Genomic DNA, 9,198 nt, shown 5'->3' with positions numbered 1-9,198 from the left:
GCCCGGCCGCCGGGGAGGGGGCGCGCCGCGGCTTTTTTTAATCATATGACCACTTATTTTAAGAGTTGCCAAATAAAGCAAGGCTTTTAATAAAAATGAGGGGAAGGCGAGATGTGTCGGGTCCAGGTAGAGGGTTTTATTCCTGTGTTGGTACTTGGGGGTCTGTAAAATGCTGTTGTTGCTGAAATTACTCGTTTACTCGTGTACATTTCCGAACACGTTTCAGAGATGTTAACGTGCTTAACTCCAAGGATAAAAGCCCGTTCGAAAGGGAAAACACGGACTAGTACTGAAGGAAAAAAGCCCCTGTCCCGTCCCCCAAAGATTGGTGTAAGACATAAGCTGTGGGTCTCAAGTGGTGTCTGCATTTGCGGTGCAGTCTGGACCCTTTAAGGATGGGGACCCCAGAGTTAAGCTGTCTGCTTCCAAATCTCAGCGCCAGCATTTGCTACCTGGGTGACCTCGTGCAAAGGTTTTAACTTCTGTGTCTACTTTCTCCCTTATGAAAGGGGAGTGATAACCACCTCTGTGTAATCCTGGCGTGTTTCCTTTAATTCCAAGACCTATTAGCAATGTTTATGCAGATTATTGTCACACTGCGTTGCCTTTATTAGTATATTGAAACACTTAAACCCAAGAATTGAACTGTGAGGCCTGGGCTTGTGGTTTGAATGACTGGAGCAGATGGAAGCTTTTATTGTGTAAAATGTAATGATTGCTTTTAATGCTGCTATTTCTAGAAAACTTTATGTTGCGGTTCACTTAAATCTCACTTTTTTTCTGATATTGACAATGCTTACTATCAGGAAGCCGTGGTGCCCTGGACTTCTGGTCCCCTGGATGACAAATCACACCTCACACACATAATCCAGCAAGGCCTAAGTGGTGAGGGTCCCCACAGAAGAATGACCGGGCTGGGGGATTTGGGCTACATAGCTTATGGCAAGTAAGATTCATCTGTTTCTAATGGAAACCACAGCTCAGTTCTGTATTTCAACTAGAGACGATGGGGTGGGGAAAGAAGTGAAATGAGTACTTTTTTGATCTTCTGAGCTAGAAAAATTGAAAATATGTGTGACTCCTCTCCTTTTCTCATCTCCAGACTACCAGACTTGATATTTCCTCCTTTGAAATGTCTTAAGAATTCTTTCTTTTCACTCTGCATGTGGCCCACCCCACCCCCTGTCATTGTAATCCAAATCCTCCTTTTACATCAGCTTATTGCTACCAGGTGGTCTCCTTGCATCTGGTTCTTAGTCCTCTCTTCTTTCCATGCCAATGCTGGGCTTACCTAGTCATAGGATTTATCACTCTCAGTGGACCTCCCCACCTCCAGCTTTCCTGCCTGAACTTTTAAGGGCCATTCTCAACAGGCGGTCTCTCTACCATCCTTTATTTCTCTTCTCCCCATGTCCTATCCAGCTGCTTCTCCTGGCCACTAGCCCCCTCCCTGTTGTCTAAGCCGCTGTTCCTGTCTAAGGTTCAATTCAAGGCTCTTGCTTCCAAGACAACTTTCTAGCCACCCCAATCCACAATGATTCCCACACTTGGCAAGAACATTAAAAACTGTATTATGAAGGCTTTTTTCCTAGGACACCACTGGGCTGAAAGCAGATACTAAAAAAAAAAAAAAAAAAAAAAGTTAATTGAATCAGGAAGAAAATGAAATCATTTTAAAAATAGAAAATGACCATAAAACAGAAGCAATGTTAGTGAACCACACTGAACTTCCCCTCTCCCAGGCATCAATGTCATCTGCTGACCATATAGTTGGTTCTAGTTTCCATTAATCATCTTAATTTGCCTACTGCATCCCCCTGACGAGCCACTAAGAACAACCTTTGACAGTATTAGACATAAATAAAATTATTAGTCACATATGTTTGTGTATGAGGGAGTGAAGTCATTTACAAAATGATTCAATACAAGAGACAAAAGGGTATAAGTAAAAAATCTTTCCACCCTGCCTGCTAGACATCCACTCCCCTCTTGGGACTGCCAGTATTTCCAGGTTGAACTTAAGCAAAAAACAATCAGCTATTTGTTCCAACCCATTTCACTAACAAAATAGTTTTATTCCAGAACAACAATAAAAAAAAACTGTAGGTAACAGGGCCTCCCTGGTGGCACAGGGGTTAAGGAGAGCACTATGAAGCTATTCTCAACCACTACAATAAGAGTCAATCTCTGGCCAGGGAGCTGACCCCCATGGCACAGCAGACCTCTCCTGGCCCTCCCACTGCTCCCCTCAGCAGTGTGTTTCAGTAGACCCACCTGTTCTGTTCCCTACTCTGTCTCTGGTGAATTCTCTCAACCCCACACCTCTGGCCTGCCCCCCAATTCTTGTATGCATAAATAAATACATCTTTTTTTTTAATGTGAGGAGTGCAGCACCCTTTATACACCTGAACTGTGGGCTTCTGCTACTGCTGCCAGGAGAATAAGACTTCTCTAGGGCATAGGAAGCAAGACGACAACCCCTCAGAGATGCAAGGTACCTTGGGGTCTATAATTTTTATTTGTACAGCACAGGAACTTCTAGCCCTCTGGCCCTTTTCAAATAGGGCCAGAATAGGATTAGAATAGGATTATTCAAATATACATTTTCTGTATCATTTTCTCACAACATTCCTATGTACACTTCTCACAATATTCTATCAATATATTAGCAATTACATATCTGAATCTTTGTATCTCATTATTCAAAGTGTAGCATATTAAACATACATTTTCATGTGAAGAGGTTTCATTTTTGTAAAGGTTTATTTGATTATGCATGCAAAACCTGGGGTTTAGGCCAGAGATGTGGGGGCTGAGAGGATTCGCTAGAGACAGAGTGGGGAGCAGAACAGGCAGATCTACTGAAATAAACCACTAAGGGGAGCAGCAGGTGAGACAAGAGTGGTCTGCCACACCATGTGGGTCAGCTCCCTGGCTGGGGATTGAACTCATGCCACAGTGGCTGGCAATAGCTTGATAGTCCTGAGACTTAACCCCTGTGCCACCAGAGAGCCCCCAACAATTTCTTTTTTGTTAGATAAAGCAGATTTTAATTCAACTGGCAAAGTTGAAACCATAAAGATAAGGTAGTCATTGTCAACTTATCCTCAGCCCTCGCCTATGCCAGACTAATGAATACAGGTGAACACACATTATTGCTCTGTTGTCTGAAACAGCAAATGAATTTCCTTGGTATTTAAATCTATTAGTGAAACCAGTTATATAAGTCTAACTATCAAATCAACCTCGTATAGGTTTGGAGATGACATTCACCACCTCTGAAAAGTTCAACATTACTCATCAAGTTGAAGCACACACCTTTAGAAGGAGGAAATAGCCATTGTACTTCCTGAACTGAAATTGCTATCAAAATGCAAACAACTGATCATAATCATTTAACCACAGGCCAATTTATTTCAACTGGGACTACCCAACAAAAATATTCTTTCAGCCGTTCCTGATCTGATTTCTGGTATATATATCAGCAAAGTCACAAGACATTTCTATTTTATAATAAATAAAGCAGTGCTCACAATTAGTCACTAGCTGTTTAGCGATAAGCAGTCAACTTTGCTTTTTCTGCCTTTTTTTTTTTTTTTAAGGATGTATTGATTTGGGCCTCCCTGATTGTGCAAGGGGTTAAATCTCGGCACTATGAAGCTATCTGTAGCCACTACAGCATGAGTTCAATCCCCCCCACCAGGAGCTGACCCACATGGTGCAGCAGACTTCTCCTGACCTGCCCACTGCTCCCCTCAGCAGTGTATTTCAGTTGATCTGCCTGTTCTGCTCCCTACTTTGTCTCTGGTGAATCCTCTTACCTTCTGCACCTCTGGCCGACCCCCCAGATCTTGTATGCATAAGTAAGTATCTATTTTTCTTAAGTACACTGCTGAGGGCAGCACAGGAGAGACAGAAGAGGTCTGCTGCGCCATGTGGGTCAGCTCCCTGGCTAGGGATTGAACTGAGTCTATCACAGTGGGCCATTGTGGTGATATCACTGAGATTTAAGCCCTAGGTCACCAGGAAAGCCCCCAATAAACAAAAATTTATAGAAGACAATTGTGCATTTCAAAGATGCACAAATAGAGGCACAGAAATTTTAATTCAGTGGGACACTGAGGGCTATTTTCTCAGTGCAAGAAATGAATCTGTCATGATAGTTTGGTGACTATTCATTGTGCTTCTCTATATACATCACCATCCTCTGCAAGGATTGACAGGTGCTGCTCTGAGTGATGCCTGGGGGGAAGAGGGTGGGGAGCCGGGCAGGAAAAGTGAACTCTGGTCTCTGAAAGCTTGTTGGGTGTTTTCCTACCATGCTCAATACCACATCAGATGCAGCAACTTTTCAGCTGCTAGAGTGAGTGTTTAGGGATAGATTCCGCTGGACACCAGTAATGTCATGGTGTAGACAATATATTTCTTCAAATGGATGAGAAAAGTGAGAGAAATATGTCAGCCTGAGAAGCAAAAATGCTGCTACTATAATTTCCAACACTTAGGACTTTGCTCCAAAGACAGACATACCATGTGATACTCACTACTGGAAAACATGTCCATTCCTCCCACATTTAATGGAAGCCAACTGCTGCAGAAAGAAAAGTAAATAAGACACAGGGCTCTGTCTCCAGGCTTATTATGTGGGAAATAGCTGATTATGTAACTGGTAGGTGGATCTATATACATACACATTGTAGTAGGTGAATGTTAGTGGACAGGATGCAAGACACCGCAGGACCCTCAAACATGTATGGTCTAAAGGGATTCTACCATCTGTCATATAAAGACAAAGCACACTCTTCATGTGTAAGATCTTTAATAGAATAATTGTGCATGGAGAAGAATAATCGTTTTGGGGTGGGGGGGGAGAGTAAAATAACAACCAAAGTTCCCCACCCCCTGGGTGAATGTCCAGCCAAACAGGGTTGGCCCGAAGGTTGGGTCAAGGGGCACCCATAAGCTTGCCTCAACTCTAAGGCACCTTCTAATAGGGAACCACAGGAAAGGGGTGAAATGAGCCAGGCAAGTGTGAGACAAAAGGAGCAATATCAAAGTACAAATTAAGATAAAGGTTTTCATTGTCACCCGCCCCATGTGTCTCTCACCCATGACTCTCCCAAATGTCTACGTGTCTCCTTCAAGTTCCCCAAGTACCTGGTGCAAGTGCAAAGTTAAGTAACAAGTGAGTACTTGGGTCTTTCTTCCTGGTCCCCCTCTACTTTCCCCACCTGCCTTCTGTGTTTTAAGTGTCACGTGGGTGCTCAGTTCTGCCCACAGTTAAGTGGCAGAGAACACGGCACCGCCTCTCCCTCCCTTTTAAAAAAAGATTTATTTATTTATGCATTCAAAACTAGGGTACAAGCCAGAGATGCAGGGGCAGTGAGAGGATTCACCATTGACAGAGTGGGGAGCAGAACAGGTAGATTGACGAAATACACTGCTGAGGGGAGCAGCGGGTGGGTCAGGAGAGGTCTGCTGTGCCAAGTGGGTCAGCTCCCTGGCCTGGGATAGAACTCTGCAATGGCTGCTGATTGCTTCCCAGGGCTGAGCTTTAACCCATTGCTCCAACAAGTACCACCCCTTTTAAAGGAGATAACACATACAATAATGGGTATAAATTCCAATTGGGATAGTGATACCTGGTTTAGCACTGTGATCTGCTTATAACTGAGGGTGACTAAAAGTTCAGTAAGCTCTCAAGGAATAGAAGCAATTCAGACTGAAGGAAGCCATTCCCAAGCCCCCCACCTCTGCCACCCCCACTCAAACACAGACAATAATGAGACACATCAGGCTGGAATGCTGCCCTAAAAGGAGCCTGGGGACACCAGGCGGTCATCATGACCATCCTCTGGATTCCATGTGGTTTGTGAAGCTGCATCTCACAGGGAAGTGTCTGCAGCAGTATCAGAGCAGTAGACCCCATTGGTGCTGTGGTAATGCCCCCTCTGATAGCCACACATGGGAAAACCTGTGATTGAGACCTGCAAGTTCACACTTGTGGCCAGCAAGTGCCTTTTTCTATAGTGTAAGTGGATTGTTTCGAAAGTGAACTCTTTCCGGGAACCGTCCCTGGTACAAAGAGTTGAAACACAGCATTGTGGAAGCTAGCCTCAGAGACTTCAGTGCAAGTTTGATCCCCAGCCAGGGAGGTGACCCCACAGGGCACAGCAGACTTCTCCTGTCTCATCTGCAACTCCTCTCAGCAATGTATGTCAGTCAACCCACCTGTTCTGTTCCCCACTCTGTGTCTGGTGAATCCTCTCACCCTTCTGACCCCTCTAGCCTATACCCCAGTTCCATATGCATAAGTAAATAAATTAAGAAGAAAAAAGAAAGTGAACTCTTTCCTGAATACTTGTCAGTAAGTTTCCCTATTTTGAATACCATTTGATGACATCATTCACTCTTCTCTATAAAATGTTCTTTGCTTGTCATCTATGGACTATGTAATTTGTATCCAGTAATAGCAAAACATTGTTTACATTCTTAGTGCTGAGTTGTTAGGAAGAGAAATACAGATAACATAGGTGTCATTTGGACTATGTCATTGAGAACCAGGACTTGGTACTGGCCCCCAGTACAGTAGCTGGCTTGGGAAGGGCATTTAAATTTTAATCACCTAACACAATACTGCTGTCACCCAAGCACAGTTCAAAAATGCTTCCTAAATACTAATTTCATTCTGTAATAAACCTATGAAGGAGAAACTGGTATCATACTTTTGTATGCTGGAGAGACTGAAGAACAGAGAGGATAAACAACTCACTTACCATCTCAGAGGAAGAAGCAGGGTCAGGGCTCAAGCCCAGACAGTCGGGCTCTGGTGTCTTTATTCTCAGCCATCCTGCTCTGCTGTCTCTCATTAATGTTGAATGTGTTTATCCATGAGGAACACCTTGGCCATTAATTTATTTAATCCTATCAATATGTAATAAATGCTTACTATGTGCCTAGCAGGCTAAAAAGAATTTTGGAGGCTTACAGGAGTTTATAATTTTGTCCCAAGGATTAAACACACCTTGCAAAATTAAACTTATAAAAACAAAACCAAAAAACAAAACTAGCAGGCATATTATGGATCTCAGACGCACAGCAGGGAGAGGGTGGCAGGGGCAAGCCAGGGGCTACCACGATGGTTTGTGGGTTAGGGGATGATGGGAGATTTATAATATGCACAAATATGAACAACAATGTAAATAAGTGAGCAAGTACGTAAGTAAATAAATAGACAGATAGGTAAATAGGCCTCCCTGGTGGTGCAAGGGATAAAGCAGCAACCAATGCAGCATGAGTTCTATCCCCAGCCAGGGAGCTGAGCCACATGGCATAGCAGACCTCTCCTGTCTCACCTGCTGCTCCCCTCAGCAGTGTATTTCAGTCAATCTGCCTGTTCTGCTCCCTACTCTATCTCTGCTGAGACATCTCACCCCTCATACCTCTGGCCTGCACCCCAGCTCTTGTTTGTGTCAATAAATCTTAAAAATAAAGAAAAAAATACATGACAGAGAGCATATTAAGTCTATCATTCTGGTTGCTCTTGCATAGATGCCATAAGTATTCAGAAAAAAAAAAAAGATTGTATGAAATAAAGGGCCAAATGGCCCGGTGGTGTCTGCCCCTGCTATTCACACCCTGCATGCTCCCCTGCCTATGACTATAGGTGTACCTGTGACTTGCCTGTAGTTAAAGAATATGACAAAGGTGAGGGATTTTACAGATACAAATAAAGGCCCTATATCAGTTGATTTAGGGAGGCCTTGGTTTAGTCAAATGAAAGCCCATTAAAGAGGAATTGGGCCTTCCTGAGCTGACTTTCTTTGAGGGCTTGAGGAAGTCAATAGTGTTGAAGCTCAGACAAGAACTGTGAGCAACTGGCCTCCCTGGGAGTGGATCTAGATTAGGGCCAGGAAAAGCTGGGGCCCTTCCTCATATACCTGCATGGAAATTACTTCTGAGGATCTGAATGAACACGGCATGGATTTGCCCTCCATGGAGCCTCCAGGTGAGAACACAGTCTGCCTGACACCACAAAGGCAGCCCATGACACACTGAACAGAGGATCCTGCTGAGCTAACCTTCCCAATCCATGCAAACTGTGAGAGGATGTAAGACATGTTTTGAAGTGTGGTCATCTGCTATGCAGTAACGGTTTAAAAACAGGTTTGGGCCCTCCCTATATGTTTGAAGGCGCAGAAGCTAAAGCCACTTCAGCATGAGTTAGATTTCTGCCCTGAAGGTGACCTACATGGTGCGGCAGACCTCTCCTGACCCGCCCGCTGCTCCCCTCAGCAGTGTACCTCATTAGTCCGCCTGTTCTGCTCCCCACTCTGTCTCTGGTGAAGCCTCTCATGGCCCTGCACCTCTGACCTGTACCCCAGTTCTGTATGTAGAAATTAATACATCTTTTTAAAAATTAGGGTTAATTCCACTTCAAGAATTAGTGGACATGGAGGAGAAGGAAAACACCGCTCTATGCTTACTCTGACTTCAAGGTTTGTGATCATGGGCAGGGAGTACTAAATCACTATTGACAGAAATAGGAACTTGGGCAATAGAAACCAATCTGAGAGGGGGAAAGGAAAGGTGAAAACTGCAAATCTGATGTGCCATACGAATGCCTGTAGCCTGGCATTTGGGAGTGTGGTTTGTATAGGTGACAACTCAGGAAGGAGGAAAAGTTCGATTATCAGCGTAAGAGTGACAGTTGAAAGTCCTGAAAATAAGTTGTCAAAAGCAGGGGTTCAAAGATAGAGAGGCCAGGAGATCATTAGACCGGGTGCAAAGGTTTCCTAAGGGCTGGATGAAGAAAGGCAGAACCAGACACAGGAGAATCCTGCGAGTTGTAGCCAAAAAAGGGACTGTGCGATTGGTCCTGTCGCACCGGTGTTTCCCCTCTCACCCCCAAGTGTGAGGATAGTACATGCACGTGTAGACCCACACTGCCGTAAGGGTAAGTGAAGTGAACACAAGTCAGGGCCCCTTCTGCTGAACATTCACTTTTTCCTTTTTCAAAGGAGAGTAAAATGAGTAAGTACGGTCGCAAAGGGAAGAATGACCCGCTTCCAGGATCCGCGAGAGGAGCAGGGCAGCGGAAGTCAGCCGCCTGCCGCTGTCCCTGCCGCCTGAAGAGGGCGCCAGAGCCCCGCCTTCGCGGGGCCGGGGTGCGCGCAGGCGCAAGCGCAGGCGCAGGCG

Source organism: Condylura cristata, unplaced genomic scaffold, assembly GCF_000260355.1.
Source record: "Condylura cristata isolate star-nosed mole 26May11 unplaced genomic scaffold, ConCri1.0 scaffold00013, whole genome shotgun sequence".
Classification (NCBI taxonomy): Eukaryota; Metazoa; Chordata; class Mammalia; order Eulipotyphla; family Talpidae; genus Condylura; species Condylura cristata.
The sequence above is the reverse complement of the archived record's forward strand: the minus strand, read 5'-3'. Positions refer to the sequence as shown.